The sequence below is a fragment of the Coenobita brevimanus genome, chromosome 1 (genome assembly GCF_032717465.1).
Source record: "Coenobita brevimanus isolate Jiangsu-jjx chromosome 1, ASM3271746v2, whole genome shotgun sequence".
In the NCBI taxonomy this organism is placed as follows: Eukaryota; Metazoa; Arthropoda; class Malacostraca; order Decapoda; family Coenobitidae; genus Coenobita; species Coenobita brevimanus.
In genome coordinates, this window is record NC_136954.1 from 36,536,909 (window position 1) to 36,563,598 (window position 26,690).

The following is a 26,690-nucleotide window of genomic DNA, read 5'->3' on the forward strand; positions in this document are numbered from 1 at the left end:
TTTGTTTTTTCCATTTTGTTTCGTTTATAAAGGCTCCAACATACTTCCAAACTCATACATTTTCTCTGGGCAACAGGAGGCGGACATAGCGATCGCGCCACTAACCATCACATCTTCGAGGGAACAGGTAATCGACTTCACCAAGCCCTTCATGACCCAAGGCATCTCCATCATGATCAAGAAACCCGCCAAGGAGAAACCCGGAGTGTTCAGCTTCATGTCGCCACTCTCCCACGAGATTTGGACCTGCATCGTCTTCGCCTACGTCGGGGTTTCCATCGTCCTGTTCCTCGTCAGCAGATTCAGTCCCAGCGAGTGGAAGGTGAGGTAGTTAGGGGAATGTGCTGGTGAGGTGATGGGTAATTTGGTGAGGGAAGGAACTGCTGTCTAAAAGGACGGCTGAGCCTCAGTGGACGGGCTGTCAGGTCTGCACCCATAGTCTCTCTCTCTCTCTCTCTCTCTCTCACACACACACACACACACACACACACACACACACACACACACACACACACACACACGTCACCACATCACTGCTAATAAAACTTTTCTATGAACTTAGTATCGAAAGGCACGTAGGAAATCTCGTCAGCAAATATACCTCCAAGTATTCTCGTGGTCAGCCTCCTGCCACGTAAAACACAAAGGCTGGTTGTTGGTTGATGCGCCCTTCTGATTCCATTGCCATTATTCTACCACATTTTAACTTCTTCTCTGTTTGCGTATTATTATTTTGTTCTTGCTCCTTTCAGACGACTTTATTCAGCTTTGGGAGGGAAATCAAGCTTTAAAAAGGCACTAGGGACTGTTTCAAATCCCGTCAGTACGGATCATTTCGTCAGACTTGAATAAAATCGTTTGGACTGAAGTTGCGAGAATAAAACACATAATACGTCCTCAGTACAGTGACATTTCTGTTGACCTGTTACCAGATTTTTTTTTTTTTTAAGAATCGGAGCAGACTTTTAGACCTTTATGAGTTAGATTTGGCCATCCGTAATAGCTTTGTTACTAGTGAGGCTCCCCTAAGCTTAATAAAATCGTCTGGTGGTCGCAAGAATTAAATAATGAGCCATCGTAATCACTTGCAGCTTATTTTATCAGCTAACAGGCAATTATTTTCAGCTACAAGAGTTAAATAGGAGTTAATGGAATCAATGTGTGATGCTTGAAGATCGAAAGTGCAGCTCGTTATGGCAAGATAAGCTGTAAATTACTGACGGTAGCCGCAAATATCTTAAGAAACAGCTTCCCTAGTGTTAAGTTTGGGACTGTTTTTAATCGATATTTTCAGAACGCTAGGTACTGAGGACTGCTTGTGAACCCGTCATGTTAAAATATTGTACACAAGTTCGCTTATCTTACTTATCAGGCATGGTCTTTGGCATGCTTCAGTAGGGTGTTCCGAATCAGCTTTGGAACATAGAAAATGTTACAGATCTGAGTGTATTTTACACTGTGTACTTCGTTAATTTCACAATATTGGTACGTTTGGGATCTTGGGGATGCATCACAAGCTGAATCCTAAAATCAGTCTTGCCAATAATGTTTCATGGTTTCATAGGGTCCGTATTCGACGTCCAGTGTTCGTGGTAGTGCTTCGTTGTTCCAGCGTGTTTGTGGCCAATCCTTTGTCGCCATTTCTTCATCTAGCTCAGTTTGTTTATGAACCTTGTGCGGTGTAGATCTTTGGACAGAATTGTCTTGATGTTTTTCTCCCCTAGTGAATGCAGTATTGTTTTGTTTTTGGCTTTAGTGGTTTATACTTTTTTTTTATATTAAGTAATGGCTTAGTGTTATCCATTAAGTGATTACCGTTCACAGTTTTCAGATACTTTTAGTAACCATGATAAATTAAATTTTCATCTGTTCCTCTAAAGTACTTTCTTCTGTCATTCATCTTCAAATATTACGCAGTTTTCCACAAGAATTTTTCTGGTCTTGCAGATGCGTAGATATTTCTGCTAAAATTGTGAATATGATTAGATCTATCTATCTATCTATCTGTCTGTCTATTGCAAGACGCCTTAATCTCGTAAGGGGTGGCCACAAACAAATCGACTTCATGTTGCCCTGTCCCTCGCCATTTCATTGCCCTGCTCCCAGCTCACACACCCCTCTCTCATATACTTCTCCACTCTGTCCCTCCATCTCATCTTTGGCCTCCCCCTCCCTTTCCCCCTCTCTTCCTCTCACTCTCCTCGTCAGTCTCTCACTCTCCATCCTGTTTGATTAGATCCTGTTCTTAAATACATAAGCGACCTTATTCTAGGCTTGATTCAGAATATACCCTAAGATATCATAGAAGGCTCGCAAAAATATTGGTGTATAGTCGCGGTCATAATATTGTTCCACATTTTAGCCGAATAATTATGGAACTCTTAAGTGACATTCTGAGAAATTATTAGGCTCCGAATATAGTATGAGAGAGAGAGAGAGAGAGAGAGAGAGAGAGACGAGGCAAGTATACGTCCCAGGACACTACTGATAACAATAATAATAATAATAATAATAATAATAAAACGTAGCCATATCCTACCCTCCCCTTTCTCTGGCAGGTGATAGAGATGTACGGCAAGTCAGGTGTCAGCAACGACTTCAGCATCTGCAACAGTCTGTGGTTCACCCTGGGGGCGTTCATGCAACAAGGGGTCGATATCTGCCCAAGGTGAGCTACAGGTACATAGATTTTTTTTTTTTTTTAATGCGAGGAAGAAGGAACCAAAGGCCGTGAGCCCGCAATTAGTTGTTCCTTCCAAGAGAAAAAGAAAATACAAGAGAAAGCCAAATTCAAGATCCGATCATTTCGAGATGCCTGGACACACTGCGTTTGAAAGAAAGACTGGAGATCACAGGAAGCAGGAAATACAGACAGAGGGAGACAGTTCCAGAGTTGACCTGTTGCATAAATGAAGGACTGGGAGTAACGGTTAACTCTTGCATTAGAGAGTTGGACAGAAAAGGGATGAGAGTTTTGCTGCTGGACGGGTGCTACGCGCCCGTCGTAGAGGTGGAGGAATGCATGCAGACAGTTCAGAGGAGCAGATACATACACCATACAGATAAGAACCGTATTTAATTCCTAGGAACTCTGGTGTATATGTTAATGGAAAGACTTGCCCCATGATTACAGGTGTACAAGGGTCACGGAATTCTGGCCTGAACAGGTGAAGATTGGTTACGCTGATACATAGACCATGCAGATATTATGGTTCTTTCTTTGTTGTCTGGGTTTTATGTTAGTAGGAAGACTTACTTGATAATTGCAGATCGAAAGAATCCTATATTTTTGCGGAACAGAGAGAGAAAGCCAGACAGACACATACAAAGCTATGGTCTCTGGTTCACTTTGGGAAATTCATGCAACAGAGGACTGATTTTTATGCAAGTTACAACTGCAGTATTACGACGACCAGACAGAGTTTATGGCCAGTGTTTTTCTAGTTGATCTGACATTAATATTTATAGATAGACTCCTTCATAATTATAAACATTTAAGAACCATAGCAAACGAGCAGTGAGAGTTAAATATACATCATCCATATAGGCTTAATGTACAGTCACCAAAAGTCCTGTCACGTGCCCTTCTCTCAATGAATATTGAGAATCAGTGTGGTGAATCCGTAGCAACCGACTTTGATGGCTTTATACTATAGTCGTGGCGCGTGACTCTGAGGTTGTCATTACCATGCCCTGGCAACCTACCCGTCAACAGTGCGTCCAATTTCGTGTATAATATGATACGCTTATGATTCGTATATAATATTCGTGTATATTATATTCGTGTATAATATGATTTGTATATAATATAATACGAAATCAGACGCACTGTTTAAAGGTAGCTTGCCGGGTAACAATAATGACAACCTCAGAGTCGTGCGCCGCGACTATACCAAGTTATCGATGTTGGTTGCTGCTGATTCACTGGACTGATTATCGAACCCCATGGAGAGAAAAAGCAGGAGAGGCGACAGGACTCCGGATGTTGAGTGTATCATATTTATTTATTTATTTATTTTTATGTGCAAGTGGCTCTAACTTTTATAATGACCGGTGATTCCATGTTTGAGTATTGGACAGACTGACAGAATGGTGTGTGTGTGTGTGTGTTGTGTGTGTGTGTGTGTGTGTGTGTGTGTGTGTGTGTGTGTGTGTGTGTGTGTGTGTGTGTGTGTGTTATTCTGTGCTCTCTCTCTCTCTCTCTCTCTCTCTCTCTCTCTCTCTCTTGTTGGCAGCTGGGATAAAATACAAAAATCGTAGTTTGGCGCCAAAGGATGATTAGATACCTTTGAAATTTTTTTTTAATCAGATTATTTCTATACTTTAGGCTGTCCTGATAACATATTTCTTTTTTCATTGTTATCTCCAAGCAGTGATATTCAGCTCGAGAGACTTTTCGGTTTGGAGTAGTTTTGATTTAGTTTCCATTAATTTGTCCAGTACTAGAAATCCATTTTTACTTTAACCCGTCACGTCCCGAGGCTTTCCGCACCTCCGACATCCCCCAGTCCCGAGGTATTTTCGAATTTTTTTTTTTTTGGCTAAAACCTTCGCTTTTGGTGAGAAACATCGAAAATTCATAGAGAAATCGCTCACCTGAGGTTTAAAGTGCCCATTCCAGGTAGGAGTTCCTCCTTACCTGAGTGGGTTTTCTAACATGCTGGCACCAAAGAAAACGAGTTCTATGGGAGGGTAACTATTTTATCCACTCATAAACGGTACTTATTTATTTACTTGGTACGAATGTATATGTAGTATGACAGTATATTGGTTTTCAAGCAGTAATAAAGGCATTATAAGCATTGTTTCACTCACTAACTAATCACCATACCTGACCTATTTTTGCCACACTACCTGATCATTATTTCTGGCTGTTTCTTCTTCTAATGCTATGTAAACATTGTCCTCCACATTGTCATCGATTGGGGAATCACTCTGGCCCTGAATAACTTTACTAGCCAGGTCACTGGTAACAGGTCCTTTGCCAAGACAATGTCGTGAGGGGGGGCGGGGGGAGGTTATGCAGTGTAAGGCATTGTCCTTGCTTGGTATCTTGTACAGGAATAGAGGAAGGTGTCCCGTGTATACATACGAAAAATCACGTGCGAAAATTGAAAATTGTGCAAATTAGCGACCTTGCAATTGCACGACGTACTGGTACGTCGCCGGGACTGGCAAATGCAAATCGTGGTGACGTACCCATACGTCGTCGGGACGGGGCGGGTTAATAAAACAGCTTCGGATTCCACCACGTCATTGCAGTGAAAGAGTCAACACTGCATGATTCTCTGCACCTCACGAAGAACCTCTCAGACTGGAAGACTTACGAAAAGGAAACAGATTCAGTCCTTTCAATCCAATCATTTGTTTTCTGGTATTTAATTTACGTTGTCAGTAAATTACTTCAACTAAGGACGCAAATTCTTCACCCGTCCGGTATCTCTCTCAGCACCTTTCCCTAAGGTTTCCTACACGAATCAACGTACCCTCCTCTTGTTTGCTATTTTTGTAACTTGATCAACATACTTTGCACCCATAACGTCGACCTATCTATCTGTCCATAATCAGACGCCATAATCCCGTAAGGGATGGCCATTTGTCTTTGAGTTGTTTTGCGGGGAGGGGCACTAACCCCCTGTTAACCCATTTGCTGACATGTAGGGAACACGTTACATAGTAACCACCCACTGATGTAAATGGTTTCCTGAGTTACAGGAAACCATTTGGCTTGTCACTCAATGTAATGCCACCTGAAAAGGAAAGAAGAGTAATAAAAAGTGACGGGAGAGATGGGAGATATAGGAAGAGAGGAGGGCAGACACAGAAAAGCAATGATAAAGGTGAAGACAGAAGCAGACAGCACTGCATAACGTACTCGTACATAGTAACCACCCACTGATGTAAATGGTTTCCTGAGTTACAGGAAACCATTTGGCTTGTCACTCAATGTAATGCCACCTGAAAAGGAAAGAAGAGTAATAAAAAGTGACGGGAGAGATGGGAGATATAGGAAGAGAGGAGGGCAGACACAGAAAAGCAATGATAAAGGTGAAGACAGAAGCAGACAGCACTGCATAACGTACTCGTACAAGAAAGTAAAACAAGAGTATGCGGAATAAATCATTCAGAAAGTGCTGCGAAGCCAAGGACGCTACTTAGACCTCGGGAATAGGATGCACGTCTGCCAGTGAAGAGTAGAATGAGGGCTGTGTCTGACTCTCACCATTCGAAAAAATCTCTCGAAAGCCTAATACTGTACATTTATTTGGTGGTAGCAGGGGTAAAATGTAAGAGGCCACCGTCGTGAAGTGGTTAGCCCTCCAATATCGTGACTTTGGTATTCTTTATGTTGACACCAAATGATTTGTGCAATTTAGGCAGGACCTCTTGTGGGAATGGGGTTAATGAAGTTTTAATTCTCGTATCTTACCTCTTCACTTCGAAAAACCTCGCTTTAGTTTAATAAAATTGTAGGTGGCAAGAATGTATTATAGAAGACGATCTCTGGCTTAAATGGCCTCTCTGACACCGCCATTCCCTCACAGATCTGTCTCCAAAACTTTCCCCTTCACAGAAGATCGCCTCCACCACTGCTCACCTTCAAGATCGCTCTCGGGCCGTGTCATGGGAAATGCATTGTAGTTCTTTACGTTAATCATCATCCATCAGCAACAACTATACTCCTTTTTAACACACATTCCTTCCCTCATAGATTACTTCACACCTCTTAGAGCGCGCATTTTCACAGAGGCCAAAATAAACTAAAAAAACTTCTGCTGACGTAGAATGTCCGATCATGTAGGTTGGTATAACAAAAATAAAATAAAATCACTTATTCACTTTGTGACCAATCCGTTTCTCAGTGGCAACTACATTGCGTGTGGCAGTAAGAAAAAGTTTATGTAGAGCATGGCCTATGAAGCGAGACATACAGGTTTATTGTGACCTACTCGATCGGAGAGTTTGCGTCTGGATACGTTCTGTTCCGGCCTCAGTGTAAATGTACAGTACCCTTACCCCTCACAGAATTGTGCATCCACCACTCCTGTCCTTCCGCATTGCTGTCGGGCTGTGTCATGGGAAGTTTGTGGTGGTTCTGTATGCTGATCATCATACTCATCATCCATACACCTTTTTCACACTTTTCATCCTTCACAGCTCTTTCCACACCTCTTACTCTCACAGAATATTACCTCCATCACCACTCACCTTGCAGATCGCTGTCGGGTCGTCTCGTGGGAAGTGCGTGGTGGTTCTTCACGCTAATCATCATCTCCTCGTACACCGCCAGCCTGGCCGCCTTCCTTACCGTCGAGAGGCTGGTCACCCCCATCAACTCTGTGGACGATTTGGCCAGTCAGACTGAGGTGGAGTATGGCACGCTCCAAGGGGGATCATCCATGAAGTTTTTCGAGGTAAGCCAATGTTTTTTTTTCTTTCATATATTATGACTTAGTTAATTGATGGTAAATAAAAAAAGAGGTTTAAGCTTTACAAATGAGTCTGTCAAACTTACTCTTTCTATGGAATCGAGTTTTGTTGAAGACGACTGTGTGTGTGTATGGGGGGGGAGGGTTTCAGGTTATTTCTGGTTTGTGTATTAATCCCAGTTGGTTTAATTCCTTCAGTCCAGTGTGGTATGTTTGTGTTCTAGCTACCTCCTGGCAATAGTATTCAACTTAGGAATGCTCATTTATTCTCAAGTGGTCCGAAGTCTCTGCCAATCCCAGTTGTCTAAAGGTAGCAAGAGGAGGCTTGGGTGTCATGGTAAGTGTCACGCCACAAACACCAAATTACTGTGTATTGTCACTTGGTGAATCGTAGTGCTTTGCTGGTCATTCAGGGATTGTGGATAGCATTGTTGTTACGTCATCAGCTGTCAGTCAGGACAGAGCTGAATCAGGGTCGTCTGCAGTGACCATAGACTTGTATATGATGATAGCCTATTTATCTATCTGTTGCCAGATGCCTGAAGCTCTAAAAGGGCCATTAATCCTGAATGGAACCTCAGAGCATGATAGTGTTGTGTAATGAATGCAGGTGGCGTTGGCGACAAAGTTTGTTTTCTGCACATAAACAAAGTACATGCTTGAGGAACAGACATTTTGCCATGACCATACTTCGACTGTTGCCATTTTAACTTCTTCTACCTGAAAAATGATTGCTTAAAACTCGTGAAACCACATCAGATACATAGCTACATATAAAATTACGTTCAGTCAGATCATATAGCAATGAACTGATCAAGACAGTGGAACTATGGTTGCCTATATTCAATAAATGGTGTGAGATGAAGTGGCTTTCCCTCATGTGAACCTGGTATTAAAAGAGGAAAACATGGTCGGGGGTTCACACTATTGTGTTGTGTGTGGTAAAGCCAAATGCGCACAGAAGATTGGTAAGTGTTATGTACTCTTAACGTAGGGTTGTTGGCCATTAGACCCGGAATAACGTAACCCAGAGTAGTACTACCCGTGGCTGTGAGTGTATAACGTGCGGAGTTTAGTTCTTACTTATATATATGCTTAGACATCCCTGGTTTGTTGGCTTTTGTGTGTGTTCATGAATGGTGTACACAATTCTGTTTTGCTGTGTAGGCAGTACATTCTTGGGTACAGAACTGAGTACTATAATATATTCTTCATTCAATTTATATGTTGATACTTGTGATTGGTGGAATTCATTATACTTTCTCAAGCTTATATGTGGAGATACCATTATGGTTTGTGCAATGTATTAATTACGGATTTGTGCTAGAAGGGGAATGAGTGCACGAGGCAGTTCGGCAGTGTGTAGTAAAGTGCCCACGGCAATAGTGCAGACAGACAAGAACTACTAGCAAGTTAAGACAGCCAGTTATTGATTGGGTCACCTGTTGTTTGTGCTTCAGTATTTCACTCATGTACCACAGGATGTTCATTATTACTTTGTGGCTTATTTGGTGAACTGTTAAAGAAATCATGATGAATAAGATACATATCTGTGTGGTAAAAGCGTGTGGTGCTTAGATTGGCTACTGGTGACCACTAGAGAAGTATAGTGCAGTCTTACATGAAAGCACTGTTACATTGGATATAATACTAAGACATTGAGAGTTTCAGCATGCTGTGTTGATCATCAGGTGCTATAAATGAGCTTACTCTGTGATGTATTGTGTTCATTTGTTAGTTTTAGGTTCTGTATATAGACCTGTTCTGGTTATTGTAATTAAAGATAGTTAAGAATTCACAGTGTTCATAATACCACCCACTCTGGTAATACACTGATGTGGTTTCGTAGTCGGTGTCGTAACTGCTTGTTGTGTCCCATGAACTATCCTACACAGATAATTCAATGAACAACACGTCATAAGATTGATGGGGTGAAGTTTTTCACTATTCTACTGTAACTTGGCCTAAAATTGCCTTCTCTCCAACTTCAATACTGAGTGTTAACAAGAGAGTATCACTAGAATATGATACTAGTCATGAAGTGCTATGGAGAGGATGAAGGGTACAGTACTGTCTAATTCTGCCACAGAGTTACATGAAATAAGCTGCAACAAGACAAAAATCTGAGTCAAGTTCATCATTGACATCCTTTCCCCTTTTTCTTGCCGCCACCAGATTTTTATTTATTTATTTATTTATTTATTTTGACATTTCAGACTGGAAGAGTTAAACACAGCCTTCATTAACCTCTTCAGTACGAGGTCTTTCTTAACTTAAATGAAATCGTACCAGACTGAAGGGGAAAAAGAGGTCCCAGCAGTGCTTTGGGGTCGATTTGTGGACAGTTCGATTAGATGGCAATGGTGGTGGTGGTGGTGCTGGCTGTGGTCATGATGATGATGGTGGCGTAGACAACGACAGCGACTATTTTTTAATAAGTTTTCGCAACAGCTCATTGTCCGTTTAAGTATAGGCCACATAAAAACAACCATTGTATATTTGCATTCTTTTTCAGCATTCCAAGATTATTGTCTTCCTGCAAGAATCTGTTCACTTCCACGCACTGTGAGGGGATCAGCATATTGTATTGTACCAATCACCGTACGATTTCACCTTACTGTTCAAGAATGTTTTTTCAGTATTGCTCTTGCTGTTGGTGTTATATTGTTGTCTCCACTAGTTTATTATTTCACCCTTTTCAGCGTTCCAGGGTAAGTGTGTACAGTCGAATGTGGGAGTTCATGTCGTCGCGTAAGCATGTGTTCACGTCCACGTACGAGGAAGGCATTGAGCGGGTACGAACGTCAAAGGGCAAGTACGCCTTTCTGCTAGAGAGTGTCAAGAATGACTTCATCAACGAACAACTTCCCTGCGACACCATGAAGATCGGACACAACCTGAACTCCAATGGGTACGGCGTGGCCACCCTTCCACACTCGCCGCTTAAGTGAGTACAGAAAATATCAGTCAGAAATAGGTTTGAGCCGTTCAGTACGGGAACATAATATTATCTTGCATGGGGAAGATCTCTGATACAGAACAGGTTAACGGGGAATATGTCTGACGCCTCCAGCTTAAAAAGTCTCTACTAGGCTGGATGAAGCTGTCTGGAGGTATGAAGAGTAAAATGAACACTTCCTTTTAACGATATGAAAATATGGACATAATCTGGACCCTGATACACAGAAGTTTTTAAGGCGAGAGACCTACCTAAGCCCCCATAAGGAATGCCTTAGACCCATCTCACCCATGCACAGAATGCAAGTGCAGTCATCAGACGCCGAACTTATTATGCTCGTGAAACACGACCTGGGTAAAGGGGTACCATTGGCGTCATGTGTTTGCCAGCAGCTGGATGAAGCCTAAAGAGTCACATTTCAGTATTTCAGAGCAAAGTATGTAACAAAGATGTTGCACTGGGATGAAGATGAGTTGTAGATAAAGCACATTAACTTGGAAATTTCCGTCCTTTTGCTGAAAATTTTTTATGGTGTGGTAGCCTATATGGTATATATATTTTTTTAAATCTTGCTCACACATACCAAACGTCCTCTGCACCCCACCTCTCTCTCTCTCTCTCTCTCTCTCTCTCTCTCTCTCTCTCTCCCTCCCTCCCTCCCTCCCTCCCTCCTAATTGCCAGTTTCTTCATCCCCTCCCCATATCACTCGCTCATTGTTTCTTTCATTCTCTTCCTCTTTCTTTCTATACACGTTCTAATCATCCCCTTTACCTGCTGTCCACAGGGAAAGCCTCAATTTGGCAATACTGAGCCTGAAGGAGAGTGGAGACCTGCTCAGACTGAAGAACAAGTGGTGGTTCGATAACTCCGAATGTGGCAAGGATACGCAGGTTAGACCCCCCTCCTCCTGGTGCAGTAATAGTAGTACTGGTGATTATTAATACTTCTTCCTCTTCATTATTATAATTATAATTATTATTATTATTATTAGCAGTAGTAGTAGTAGTAGTATCCATTGAAAATTATTGTCATATGTTTGAAATCAATCAAAATGGGTGATTTCAGGCTTAAAAGCATCAAAAAGATGTGCAAGAGTTGCTCTGTAATATATATATATATATACAAGGTGTTCCAGAAATATGTGCTGAAAATCAATGGATGTATTCCTGACACATAATTGAATGTAAATTACTAAATGACCATATTAGCAAATCTCAATAGTTTTCGAGTTACAGCATCTAACTGGTCTGCTTGAATGTTTTTGACTCCGGGAATTGCTCGTAAATGAAACATTTACCAAGGACAACGTGATGTATTAACAAAATAAAACAGTATTTCCAGTATGACAATAACATTTACAGTAAATGTTCAAAATTCTGCCCTCCATGCTCGATGCACGCTGCAGCCCATCGCAGAAGTGACTGACGCACACGTTTCAAGACCCCAGGATTGTTTCGTACACGTGCCACGCTGTCCTCCACACGGCGCCACAATTCCTCACGGTTTGGAACGTCTGTAGCGTACACTTCGCTTTTAATGTGTCCCCACAGGTAGAAGTCCAGGGGAGTGATGTCAGGAGACCGAGGTGGTCATGACACTGGGCCGCCTCGCCCAATCCATCGTCCAGGAAACACATCATTTAAGTAATCCCTTGTAATATGCCAATAATGGGCCGGAGCACCATCATGCTGAAACCACATCCTTCTCTGTATTCCAATGGGCACATCCTCCAGCAGCAATGGTAGTGTGTCCTCAAGAAAACGTCTGTATGTTGCACCATTCAGCTGCTGGGGTAGAAGGTATGGACCAATCAGATAGTCATCAATGATGCCTGCCCATACATTGATTGCAAATCGTACCTGATGACCTCGTCGAGCCATTACATGTGGGTTGTCACCAGACCAAGTATGCCGGTTATGTAAATTTGTCATAAATGACTTTGTGTCATAAAATACTTTGTGGTTCTTTTGTGGTTGAGTTGTAGTTGAGTTATATATATATTTTAGACTTGTGGTCGAGCGGTTTTTATATCTTGGAGTAGCTTCCCATTTGTCATGTAGTGACAGGAGAGGTAAAGAATAGTATGGGACTATTTTTATTTGTCTTGGAAATATTAACAAGTCTCTCACACAGAGCGGAATATAGAGTCTCGCTCCCTCTCTCTCTCTGTCTCTGAGTTGCTAAGCCCTTCTCCCCTTCGACCTGCCTCTAGTATCGCTTGTCCCCTTCTGAGCTCTCTTTCCTAAATTCTGGTGAAACAGGAGACGTATCACGTGTATTCCTCGTGGATGGAAAGTTTAAAGAAGCCTGTGTGTGAGTATGTGTGTATATGTGCGTGTGGTCACCAGGTCTTTGTTCACGAGAGGACTGCTGACAGCTAACTGCATCATCTCCTTACTGGCCGCTGTCGTCAGCTTTCCTCAGTGTAACATGCAAACCTCATTTCCTTTTCCCAGGCTCGCAGAGGGCTGTCTATCTATCTATTTATCTATCTATCTATCATGATTTGTAAAAATAATATGTAGTCCTACAAATTAATGGTGCCATCTCTTCCGAATGTTGCCTCATCAGTAAATAGCACAAGTGCTGGAAATTGACAGTTTTCAGCATGCCTCCTTAACAGTCACTGGCAAAACTGCATCCTTGGAAGATAGTCCACATCAGTTAAATCTTGTACTTTCTGATGGTGGTATGGATGTAGATGATGTTGTTGTAGAGTCCGCCACACTGTCACCACTGGCAGCTGCAGAGCATGAGCAATCTGTCGAGTACTTATTTCAGGATCATCCTCAATCATTTGTAGTATCCGGTCCTCCATGTTGTCCATGTGAATGTCCCGTGGTCGTCCTCTGTCACCCGGAATTGCACGTTGATGAACGGTACCAGTCTCACGTATACGACGATCAACTGTGAGAAATGTTCGCCAGTGTGGCACTCTGCGGTTCGGATAACGTTCCCTGTACAGCCGTACTGCTGCCGCAGCATTACCCCTAGCTTCACCCAGTGTCAGGTGCATATCTGCATAGTCACCATTGCAGTATTGCTCCATGTGTGCTTGCGAGTGGTTCTCTAAAACTGATTGATCGACACGTTCAGCTCTCGATCTCTGGTAGACGGGTGTTGCTGCGTGAGTGAACACCCGTCCTTCCACTACCCCTCGACATAACCCTGCTGGTTCGCCACCCCCACCCTTCCTTCCTCATACACCATCCCCACTCAACCACCCAACAACACCTTTGTCATTTATGGCATGTTACCACGTAAAGGATAATAACACTATATGATACTACACACACGAACGTATCATTACGATTATTACTAACTTATGTACAGGCTATCACATACTGTACATTCTACAGCTTTCGGCACATTCCTAACTAACTTGTCAACTTTCCTGTGTGCTGTATTACTTTATGGTCGTTAAGTAATTTCACATCTGTCTCAGACATTTTGTACAATCCCTGGATTTAAACACATTCCTGGCAGACCTCTGAGGTGCTGTAACTCGAAAACTATTGAGAATTGCCAATATGGTCATTTAGTAATTTACATTCAATTATGTGTCAGGAATACATCCCCTGATATTCGGCACATATTTCTGGAACACCCTGTACATATATATATATATATATATATATATATATATATATATATATATATATATATATGCAGTATATACATACTATATATATATATATATATATATATATATATATATATATACATATATAAATACATATATGTACAGTGGTAGAGTGTGTGTTTCGTACACGGGTGGGCCAGGGTTTGCGCCCCGCCAGGGTAATAAACTTTGGGAGTGTTCACCCGGCCACGTACTGCATTGGCGAACACAAGGGGTGCTGTGGTTGAACCAGTGTCACTTACTACAAAGTATGCTTGCACCCAGTCGGCTTGCGCGGGCCGATTACACTTGGTTCACCGACTACACACACATCCAAAGCCACTCCAACACTACAATTACACTTACAAGCACTTCTCACCCTACATACAATCTCTCCTAGACAGCCTAAGCCACTTGGTAGAGATACATTGGCTGTATCGTCCCGACTTCGGTCGGGATAGACTGGTCCTGCAGTGGATATTCAAACGGCTGATGATGATGATATATCTATCTATCTATCTATAGCCCGACGCCCTAATCCCGCAAAGGGTGGCCGCAGACAAAACGCCTCCAAGTCACTCTGTCACCCACCATTTGACTCCCCTCCCCCCAACTCACCCCCCCCTCCCTCATATACCTCTCAACTCCATCCCTCCACCTCATCCTCGGTCTACCCCTCCCTCTCCCTCCCTCCACCTCACCTACATACACCCTCTTAGTCAGTCTTTCAATCTCCATCCTCTCCACATGTCCAAACCACCTCAGTGTATTTCTCCTAATCTTTTCAACCACATCCACATCTACCCCACAACGTTCCTTCACTTCTTCATTCGTCAACCTGTCCCTCCATGTCACTCCACATGCTCCTCTCAAGTAACTCATTTCCACTGCTCTCACTCTTGACTTGATGATATATACATTTATATATACATATATCATCATCATCATCAGCCGTTTGAGTATCCACTGCAGGACCGGCCTATCCCGACCGAAGTCGGGACGATACAGCCAATGTATCTCTACCAAGTGGCTTAGGCTGTCTGGTAGAGATTGTATGTAGGGTGAGAAGTGCTTCTAAGTGTAATTGTAGTGTTGGAGTGGCTTTGGATGTGTGTGTAGTCGGTGAGCCAAGTGTAATCGGCCCGCGTAAGCCGACTGGGTGCAAGTATACTTTACAGTAAGCGACACTGGTTCAACCACAGCACCCCTTGTGTCCGCCAATGCAGTACGTGGCCGGGTGGAAACTCTCAAAGTTTATTACCCTGGTGGGGCGCGAACCCTGGTCCACCCGTGTACGAAACGCACAGTCTACCACTGTACCACAGAGGCTCCTATATATATATATATATATATATATATATATATATATACAGGGTGTAATGCGACGTATGACAAAAACTTACATCAATGATCTACCATGTAATTTTGAGTATATTTTGTTCTATAAACATATGCTCTCTGCGACCCCAGTTCAGTGCCCAGCATTCTGCAGTTTTGTGTAAAAGCTTCGTCGCTTGCATGTGCCATTGGGTGTGCTTGGCAGGGCGACGGGAGACGAGTATTTTTAGCTTATACTTTACTATACATGAAAATCCCATATCCTATCAGTACACACGAGTTTTAAGAAGAAACTTTACATAGTCTATTGATTCTTTAACATCGTCATGCATTCATGCAATTGTTTTGCACAAATCGACTGTAATTAAGGATTAAATTCGAATTTTATGGCTTGCAAGGGAGTAGAGAGGGAGGGGAGGACACGCTGGTGTGTTGTTGCCAGTTGTGTAATATTTGGTTTGTAGGATGTTGCTACCAACATTATCATAACACCCACAGCTCATTCAGTGAAAGAACATTACTGTTCTGAGTGACTAGCCTCACTTTAAATCAGGAGTAATATTATTATTCATTACAATTTTTCTGCTGCAAGTAAACGTGGCACCATTTTTTTCATATGATGACGTGAGAACAGTGATACAGGATTGCCAATGTAACGCCTATGCAACTAGACCTATTTTTTGCTTCTACTTGCAGCAGTAACATCAGGCAGCATGATATCTAGCTACATTCTGGATATTTTTGCCATTTTTAGGTGATATTTTAAAGATTTTATCGTATTTTCTAGCGATGTTTTGCAGTGTTTATTATCTAGCGACATTCTAGCAAGTTTTCAGGACTAAACTACCGAGATTGATAAGGACTTGGCAACCCTGCGTCCACTGTCATTTGAATGGGAACATTTGCAGGGGAGGCACACACTTCAAATACTGTTCTCCGCGAGGCGACTAAAAGGGTTGGTGGTGGGTTAGTGCCCCACCCCGTAAAAAGAACTAACTAAAAAAGCAAATAAAGCGCCTCGGACCCGGACGGACCATACGTTGACGACTAAGGAACGGACAAAGGACATTCTGAGGGTAGGAACGTGGAATGTGAGAGGAGTGAATGATGAAGTGAAAGAGAGAGATTGTCCAGGTGCTTGAGGATGCAAAAGTGGATATATGTGGATTGACTGAAACTAAATGGAAAGGTGAAAGGATGAGAGAATGGGAATACGGTGTAGGTATATGTGCGGGAGTCAGTGAGAATGAGAGGGCAAGAGAGGGAGTATGTCTGATGATAAGCAAGAAGTGGAAGGAGAATATAAGAGAGTATGGAACAGTGGGTGCAAGGATTGTATGGGTGAGGATGAAAGTAGGTATACAAGCATGGGCGACTGTATGTGTGTATGTTCCAACAGAGGATCGAGTGGCAAGAGTGAAAGATGAGTTTTGGGCGAGAGTAGAAGCATGTATGGACAAGTTTGAGAGGAGCGAGAGAGTGCTGTTGATTGGAGACATGAATGGCAAAGTTGGGAATGTACGAGTGGATGGAGTGGTTGGTCAGTGGGGTGTGCCAGCTGAAGTAGATGGGAATGGTAGTGCTTTGGTGGACATCTGTGCTGGTAAGGAGTTGGCAATAGCCAACACCTACTTTCGTCATAAGATGATCCACCGGTATACATGGAGAGTAATGAGGAGGATGGATGGTGAACTTGTTGAACGAAAGGCAATGATAGACTACGTGTGTGTGGATGAGCGAATGAGAAGACAAGTGTTGGATGCAAGGGTGTGGAGAGGGTGGGGGAATGGAGTCTCGGACCATCACTTAGTGATGGCCAAGGTAGAGCTGCAAAGAAAGTGGTTGAGGAGGCGAAGGGGAAGACAGGAGGAAGCAGCTCCTGTGAGAAGAGTGGAGAAATTGCAAGATAGTGAGAAGAGGACAGAGTATAAGAGCATAGTGGAAGAAAGATTGGGAAGGTATGAGCTAGAGCAGATGGAAGGGGTGGAAGACGTATGTAAGATATTCACGGAAGAGATAAGCGCAGCGTGTGAGGCGGTTTGTGGAGTGAGGAGGAGATGCAAGGGTGTGCAAGGGACAGCATGGTGGAATGATGAGGTGAAACGAGCTGTGGAACAAAAGAAGAAGGCATATGGTGAATGGTTGGCGACTAGAGGTAGGGGAGGAGATGAGAGAGAGAAGAGAGAGGTATATGTGAGCAGGAGAAGGGAGGTTAAGAGACTGGTGAAGGAGAGTAAGAAGAAAGTGGATGAAGAGTTTGGGAGGAATCTGAGTGTGAAATGGAGGGAGAGTAAGAAATTGTTTTGGAAGGAGGTAAAGAAAGTAAGGCAGTGTGAAAGGGGAAATAGTAGGGGAGTGAAAGATAGGAATAATAGATTGTTGGTGGAGAAGAGAGAGAAATTGAGGAGATGGAAGGAGCACTTTGAGGATTTGTTGAATGTAGAGAGTGAGAGCAGTGTGAGTATAAGTGGTTGGGGAATGGCTGGGAGAAGAAGAGATGTGAGGAGGGAGGAAGAGATCAGTAGGTCGGAAGTAGTGGAAGCGATGAAGAAGATTAAGCTGGGAAAGGCCCCAGGAATTGATGGAGTGTGTGGTGAAATGCTTAGGTATGGGGGTGAGATTGTTGTGGAGTGGATATGGAAGTTGTGTAGATTGGCTTGGGAAGAGGGAAGGGTTCCAGAGGACTGGAAATCAGGTATAATTGTTCCTCTGTACAAAGGAAAAGGGGAGAGAGAAGTATGTGGTAACCATAGGGGTATTTGCCTTCTTAGTGTGACTGGTAAAATATATGGTAGAATACTCATTGATAGGGTTAGGCATATGATAGAGGAGCTAGTTGGAGAAGAACAAGGGGGATTTAGGAAGGGAAAAGGGTGTGTAGATCAGATATTTGTTCTAAGATGTTTAGTGGAGAAGTATGTAGAGAAGGGAAGGAAAGTGTACGCTGCCTTCATGGACTTGGAGAAAGCTTATGACAGAATAGATAGGAAAGGTATGTGGAAGGTATTAAGAATATATGGAGTGGAGGGGAAATTGTTGAGTGCTGTGAAGAGTATGTACGAGGGAGCTAGGGCTACGGTGCGAGTGGATGGTGAGCTGAGTGAGTTCTTTGATCTCAATGTGGGACTGAAACAGGGGTGTGTAATGTCTCCATGGCTGTTTAATATATATATGGATGGGGTTGTAAAGGGGGTACAAGGTAGGGCAGTAGATGTGGGGGTGGCCCTAATGAATGAGGGTGAGATTTGGAAGCTTCCAGTGTTGCTGTTTGCTGATGATACAGTATTGTTGAGTGAAGATGAATGGGAGTTGCAAGGTTTGGTGAATGAATTTGGGACAGTGTGTAGGAGGAGGAAGCTGAAAGTTAATGTAAACAAAAGTAAAGTTATGGTGTTTGAGAGGAATGAAGTCACAGAGTGTGCAGTGAGGTTGGATGGTGAGGATATGGAGAATGTGAGTGCATTCAAGTACTTGGGTAGTGTGATGAGTAAGGATGGAACTTTGGGGGATGAAGTACGTGAAAGGGTACATCAGGGAAGGAAGGTTGTTGGCACACTGAAAGCAGTGATGAGAAATAGGGAGGTGAGTATGGAAGTTAAGAAGTCACTGCATGATGGTATTGTGATCCCTACCCTGACGTATGGAAGCGAGGCGTGGACCTTGCAAGCGGGGAACAAGTCAAGAGTGAGAGCAGTGGAAATGAGTTACTTGAGAGGAGCATGTGGAGTGACGTGGAGGGACAGGTTGACGAATGAAGAAGTGAAGGAACGTTGTGGGGTAGATGTGGATGTGGTTGAAAAGATTGGGAGAAATACACTGAGGTGGTTTGGACATGTGGAGAGGATGGAGAATGAAAGACTGACTAAGAGGGTGTATGTAGGTGAGGTGGAGGGAGGGAGAGGGAGGGGTAGACCGAGGATGAGGTGGAGGGATGGAGTTGAGAGGTATATGAGGGAGGGGGGGGTGAGTTGGGGGAGGGGAGTCAAATGGTGGGTGACAGAGTGACTTGGAGGCGTTTTGTCTGTGGCCACCCTTTGCGGGATTAGGGCGTCGGGCTATAGATAGATAGATAGATAGTATATTTTTTTTTACGGGTTCTGCGATGGTAATGCCAGTGCTGCAGAGAGGGACACAGGTGGAGATACCCAAGGGCGCCACGTTTACTTGCAGCAGAAAAATTGTGATAAATAATATTCTTCCTGACTTACAGTGAGGCTAATCTCCATTTAGAATCATGTTTTTTCACTGAATGAGCTGTGGGTGTTATGATAATGCTGGTAGCAACATCCTACAAACCAAATATTACATAACTGGCAACAACACACCAGCCTGTCCTCCCTCCCTCTCTACTCCCTTGCAAGCCATAAAATTCGAATTTAATCCTTAATTACAGTCGATTTGTGCAAAAGAATTGCATGAATGCATGACGATGTTAAAGAATCAATAGTCTACGTAAAGTTTCTTCTTAAAACTCGTGTGTACTGATAGGATATGGGATTTTCATGTATAGTACCGTATAAGCTAATATTACTCGTCTCCCGTCGCCCTGCCAAGCTCTCACCCAATGGCACATGCAAGCGACGAAGCTTTTACACAAAACTGCAGAATGCTGGGTACTGAACTGGGGTCGCAGAGAGCATATGTTTATGGAACAAAATATACTCAAAATTACATGGTAGATCATTGGTGTAAGTTTTTGTCATACGTCGCGTTACACCCTGTATATATATATATATATATATATATATATATACTGTATATATATATATACTGTTTATATATATATATATATATATATATATATATATATATATATAAATATATACACATATACTGTTTATATATATATATATATATATATCATTTTCATTCATTGCCAGACGCCATGTATCCCAAACGGGGTGGCCAAGGGCTTAGAGTTGTTTTACAGGGAGGGGCACTAATCCTCCAACAACCCCACTTGATACGTAGGGATGCCAACAGCATCTGGTGTTCCCAGGCGGTCACCCATCCAAGTGCTAACCAGACCCAACGTTGCTTAACTTCGCTGATCGGACGGGAAGCGGTGTACTCAACGTGGTATGGCCGTTGGCCATTAAAATACTGTGCATCGGCCAGGAATCGAACCCAGGCCTCCCGCATAGCAGGCGAGAATTCTACCACTGAACCACCGCTACTTTATATATATATATATATATATATATATATATATATATATATTATAATCCTTTTAACTTCACGTTTCCCTTCTTCTTTCAACCCCTTCAGTGCGAAGACCTATTTTTCATTATATTCACGCTACCACCAGCAGCTTTTATGCCGTTTACCAAGAAGATTAAGTTTTTGTCGGCGTTGGTCTGACTGTTAGCAGGATCACCCAAAAAGTAATTAACTGTTGTGCTGAAAGTTTTGGAGGGGTAGGGTATGGCCCAAGGAGCAATCCATTAGATTTTGGTGATGATCCGGATCATCATCGGGATCCATGAATTTTTTGTTTGTTTATCCACATGATATTTGAAGTAGTTCTCAATGAATTTCAATTATACTTTGTGGAAGGTTGGACCATAGGCCAAGAGAGAATCGATTCAGTTTCGGGGCGGATCCGGATCCTGGAGGTATTTGCCTTCTGAGTGCTTTCTAGTTTGGTTATGGTACTTTTTATACTGAAGAACATTAATGAATATAGTTTCTGACCCCTTCACTGGGACAGGTTAACCAGTAGATACCATGATGACTTTCTTATATTCTTGCTATCTATAGGCAATTTCTTCTCCCTTAGGAAAGACTGGAAAGACCAGTAGTAGTAAGGGGGTTAGTGAAGGCTATATTTTCTGCCTCCAGTTGGACAACTACATAAAATCTGGTGGTCACAAGAATAAAGAAAAATGCGTCATTTGATTGAAGGGGTAAAGTTGTGTGGATGTAGCAAGAGTACAGTAATAATACATAATAGTGGTGAAGTATTAAGATTGTAGCTGCTGCTGTTGTAGATTATAGTATTTTCAACATATCCTTCATATTGTTCCTGCAACGTTATATTTAGCCGCCTATTCCAAGGACATTTTTTCATTGTTCTTGCAATCTTCAATATTTTATTCAGCTAAGGATAGAGCTTTAGAACTGGAGGAGTTAGATACAGAAGACATTAACCTGTTCAGCACGAGAGGTCTTTTCTTAGGGTGAATGAAGTACTCTGGAGGGAGCAAAGACAAGACGATAAAGTACTCCCTGAGGTGGAAGGATTTAAATATGAAAATTGTTTGTATCAGTATTTGTTCGACTCTAACATGGTTACAAAGGTCGTTGTTGTTGTAATAGAGAAGATTTGTCAGGCAAGGAGGGTCTCACTTCAGATTGTAGTTCTGTGGTGGTAGTTTTTTCTTCAAATGTGTCTAAGTATTCCCTTCATGTTGTTGTTGTTGATTTTTTCCCTTAATGTGTCCAAGTATTCCCCTAGTCGTATTCCAGGGAAAGATTGTGGCTTACCAAGAAATGTCGTCCCTGATATCCTCATAAAACTGATAGTCAGGTAGCCTTCTTCCCAGTATCCCTGACTGACACTGACTGTGGGTCATGTCTGCGTACAGTAACGTGTGTAAAGCTGTCGAGTGCTCTGGAAAACACTATCAGAGAAACTAATATATCAGATCTTGTTGGAAGCAGAATAAGAATTTAAGAAAAGTTAATGTAATCTTGTTTTGTCCACCAAATTTCTAGATCCTCTTTTCCATTCCCTTGCTTACTGCACCCATTTCCATACCCCTCTAACAATCTTGCTTGGAGGATATTGTATTTTAAAATCTAATTTCATTGCAGCAGTACCACTAATTCTACAACATCCATTTCCACAGGCTATACTTTACCTGCCTCAGCTCTATTGCCCATCTAATTTCCAATCCCTCGCACACTCTCTTTTGCTCACAACTCCAATTTCTTTACCCGCCATTCGATGTTTTCCTGGTGCATTGCAGGTCACATGATGACGAACGTGTTTGTTCTATGCTTCATGATGATCCTTCTCTCTGTCTTGCTTACTGGTTTCGGCTGGAGGAATTTCTGAGTGGGGGCAGCTTCTCACTTTATTTTTAATCATCAGTTCATAATATTACCGTAATTACCACAGTTATAATCTTCGTTGTGACAAAAATGCCTCGAAAGTACCGTTAGGTGTGTTGTTTTCCTTTGTACACACACACACACACACACACACACACACACACACACACACACACACACACACACCTTCTCTCTCTCTCTCTCTCTCTCTCTCTCTTTCTAACTGACCGCTCTCTTTATCACAGAATACCCACGTTAGCGCCCTGACTCTGAGCAAAATAGCAGGCATCTTCTACATCCTGACTGGAAGCCTGGTATTGTCAATGGTCGTGGCCATCACTGAATTCTGCTACAAATCGAAAATGGACGCCAGCCGAGCCAAGGTAGGTAAAGGCAATGAGTTTTAGCTAATTGTGAAAACTGAGTGGGTGAGAGTGTATCCATAGCCCAAATATATGAGAGTCAGTTATGGGATGCTTATAATTTTTAAGGTTAGTTAGGCCATTACAGTCAGGGTGACAGTCTTGACAGAAGGCTTTTCAATCATGTAATGTAACAGGGGAGGATGCTGGTCATATGCCCATAAATGCCTTGGACTACGGCAGCCGTTCTTAAGCCCCAACCCTGGATTAGCCTGCATTTCATATTATGTAATGCAGTCTTATAATGATATTAAGAAGTCACGCAAGTTCTGTCTTTGCCAGTTGCTTAGAAAATGTTATAGTACAATTAGGACTTTTCCATACCCTTCACCCTGCACGTTATAATAATAGGGCTATAGTCACTCATATATAATTAGTCATATGTTCCAGAGTATTAAAAAATTTACAACTGGGACTGTAAATTACGGGAGACTGACAGTTTATCTTAATAAGCAGCAGAGGAACATTAAACGCGTTTTTCAGTTATTTAATGTGGACAAAAATGAGTTTTGAAGAAAGGAGACAGAGTTAGGACCTAATGTTCACGAGTGTATGTTAACTTTTGTGTCCCTTAGTGTTGTGGATACCTAAGTGAATTGATAAGGGACCGGTATGGATTTTTTTTTTCTCAGTGCTTCTGTGGTTGTTTTACTGAAACTAATGAAAATAATAACAGTCTTTCCAAGCTTCTTGTAATGGCTTCCCACAAAAGAGGGACATTCTGAATGGGTGTATTTAAATATATATATATATATATATATATATATATATATATATATATATATATATATATATATATATATATATATATATATATAATATATACCAACCAGGATAAGACGTTGGATTAATAACTACGACTACATATTGGCAGTGCCACAAATCCCAAGGTGTATGTATATTACTGTCCAAAATTTCTCCTTAGGTAAATAATCTGTATAATTATCGCCACAACTATCATCATCACTCTCATCATCATCATCATCATCATCATCGTAAGTCATCACGACAACTGTCATCGATACATACCTCACGTTCCCTTTGTTCCTTTATCTTATGACAGTATAATGTTATCCTGTTTATTCACTTCAGCTGATACGAGGTACACCATACTGTCACCTGCTCCACCCACCAGCCTGCTAACCCTCACACTCAAATCATCACCGACCCAATAGAAATTATATACCTACACCACTCTATCACCTGTACCACCCTATCACTGTACCACCCTATCACCTGTACCACCCTATCACCTGTACCACCCTTTCAACTATACGACCCTCTCACCTATACCACCCTCTCACCTACAGTATACCATCCTCTCACCTGTACCACCCTATCACCTGTACCACCCTATCACCTGTACCACACTTTCAACTATACCATCCTTTCAACCAAAGCACCCTCTCACCTATACCACCCTCTCACCTACACCACCCACCAACCTACACCACCCACCTGTACCACCCACCCACCTATACCGCCCTCCTACCCACCTACACCACCTACCCACCTACACCACCTACCCACCTACACCACCTACCCACCTACACCACCAACCCACCTACACCACCAACCCACCTACACCACCAACCCACCTACACCACCAACCCACCTACACCACCAACCCACCTACACCACTTACCCACCTACACCACCTACCCACCGACACCACTTTCTTATTACACCACTGACCCGCACCAGTAACCCTTGCTATGTTAACAGTAGGTTTAGAATTTGGGGGGTTGTAGCCCCTCCCCCCCCCCGTCCAGGTGTAGATAGGGATATTATCTGGTCTCATTCTACCTAACGCCTGGCCAGGGTGGTATTTATCTTTATGCATTTTTTCCCCTCCGTATAGAACTCTGGCTGTTATTATAATCATTTATTTTTTGTACTATTGCCATCCTACCGTTTCTTTTATAATGCTGTACTCTTTATTCACATCAGCTTATAAGTTACCCCACCAAACCATCTACACCATCTGCCCACCTACGCCACTCACTAATCCACGCCACCCACCCATCTATGCTACCCATCCGTCCAAGCCACCCACCATCCCTTGTACACCATCCTCCCATCCACCAACACCTTCCTTCCTTCCATCCACCAACACCACCCTCCCATCCACCTAGAGCACCCTTCAGTCCACCTACAGCACCCTTCCATCCATCCACACCACTCTCCATCCACCTGCATCACACTTCCATCTCCCTACACCACCCTTCCATCCACCTGCACCACCCTTCCATCCACCTGCACCACCCTTCCATCCACCTGCACCACCCTTCCATCCACCTACACCACCCTTCCATCCACCTGCACCACCCTTCCATCAACCTACATCCTCTCCATCCACCTACACCACTCTCCATCCACCTACACCACCCTCCCATCTACACCACCTATCCATCTACACCTGTCCACCTACACCACTTGTCCACCTACACCACTTATCCACCTACACCACTTATCCACCTACACCACCTATCCACATTCACCATCCACTCATCTGCACCATCCACCCATCTGCAACACCCATCCATCCAAACCACCCAGCCACTTACACCAGTCATCTACCTACACCACTCACCTACAACACTCATCCACCTACACCACCCACCTACCTGCCCCACCCACCTACCTGCCCCACCCACCTACCTGCCCCACCCACCATCCACCTGCACCATCACCCATCCACCATCACCCATCCACCATCACCCATCCACCTGCACCCATCCACCTGCACCATCACCCATCCACCTGCACCACCCACCATCCACCTGCATCACCCGCTATCCACTTGCATCACCCACTATCCACCTGCACCACCTACCATCCACTTGCACCACTCACCATCTACCTGCACCACCTACGATCCACTTGCACTTCCCACCCTCCCACCCACTTGCACCACCCATCCACCTGCACCACCACCCACCCATCCACTTGCACAAGCTACGCACCCACCCACCCACTTCAATATCCAGCAACCCACCTGCACAACCCAACCCCTTCCACCACCAACCCACCTGTCTGCACCACCCATCCACCTACACCACCCATCCACCTACACCACCCATCCACCTACACCACCGATCCACCTGCACCACCCATTGACTCTACTTCCACCACCACCCATCCATCCACACCACCCATCCATCCACACCACCCATCCATCCACACCACCCATCCATCCACACCACCCATCCACCTGCACCACCCATCCACCTACACCACCGATCCACCTGCACCACCCATTGACTCTACTTCCACCACCACCCATCCATCCACACCACCCAACCGCCTACACCACTCAACCGCCTGCACCTCCACTGCTCCACCTCCACATGCACCATCCACCTCCACATGCACCATGCACCATCCATCTGCACCACCCACCATCCACTTCTGCCACCCACCATCCACCTCCACCACCCACTGTTCCACCATCCACCTGCACCACCCACCGTCCACCTGCACCACCCACCGTCCACCTGCACCACCCACCCATGTGCATCAGCCATCTACCTGAACTACTCACCCACCTACACCACCCATCCAACTGCACCACCACCCATCTATCTTCCTGCACCACCATCCATCTATCTTCCTGCACCACCATCCATCTATCTTCCTGCACCACCATCCATCTATCTTCCTGCACCACCATCCATCTATCTTCCTGCACCACCATCCATCTATCTTCCTGCACCACCATCCATCTATCTTCCTGCACCACCACCCATCTATCTTCCTGCACCACCACCCATCTATCTTCCTGCACCACCACCCATCTATCTTCCTGCACCACCACCCATCTATCTTCCTGCACCACCACCCATCTATCTTCCTGCACCAC

At 43.5% G+C, this 26,690-nt stretch overlaps 2 non-coding genes and 1 pseudogene across 2 annotated transcripts; 1 reads left to right on the plus strand and 2 right to left on the minus strand.

The window, feature by feature from the left end:
- The window catches only part of LOC145394155 (glutamate receptor 1-like), an 804,310-nt pseudogene that overhangs the window by 765,266 nt on the left and 12,354 nt on the right, over positions 1 to 26,690 (plus strand).
- LOC145389904 (5S ribosomal RNA) lies at positions 20,325 to 20,443 on the minus strand. Its single transcript, XR_013895545.1, has one exon. It is a non-coding gene; the product is annotated as a 5S ribosomal RNA (ribosomal RNA).
- Positions 20,457 to 20,527, minus strand: TRNAS-GCU (transfer RNA serine (anticodon GCU)). The gene has a single exon. It is a non-coding gene; the product is annotated as a tRNA-Ser (tRNA).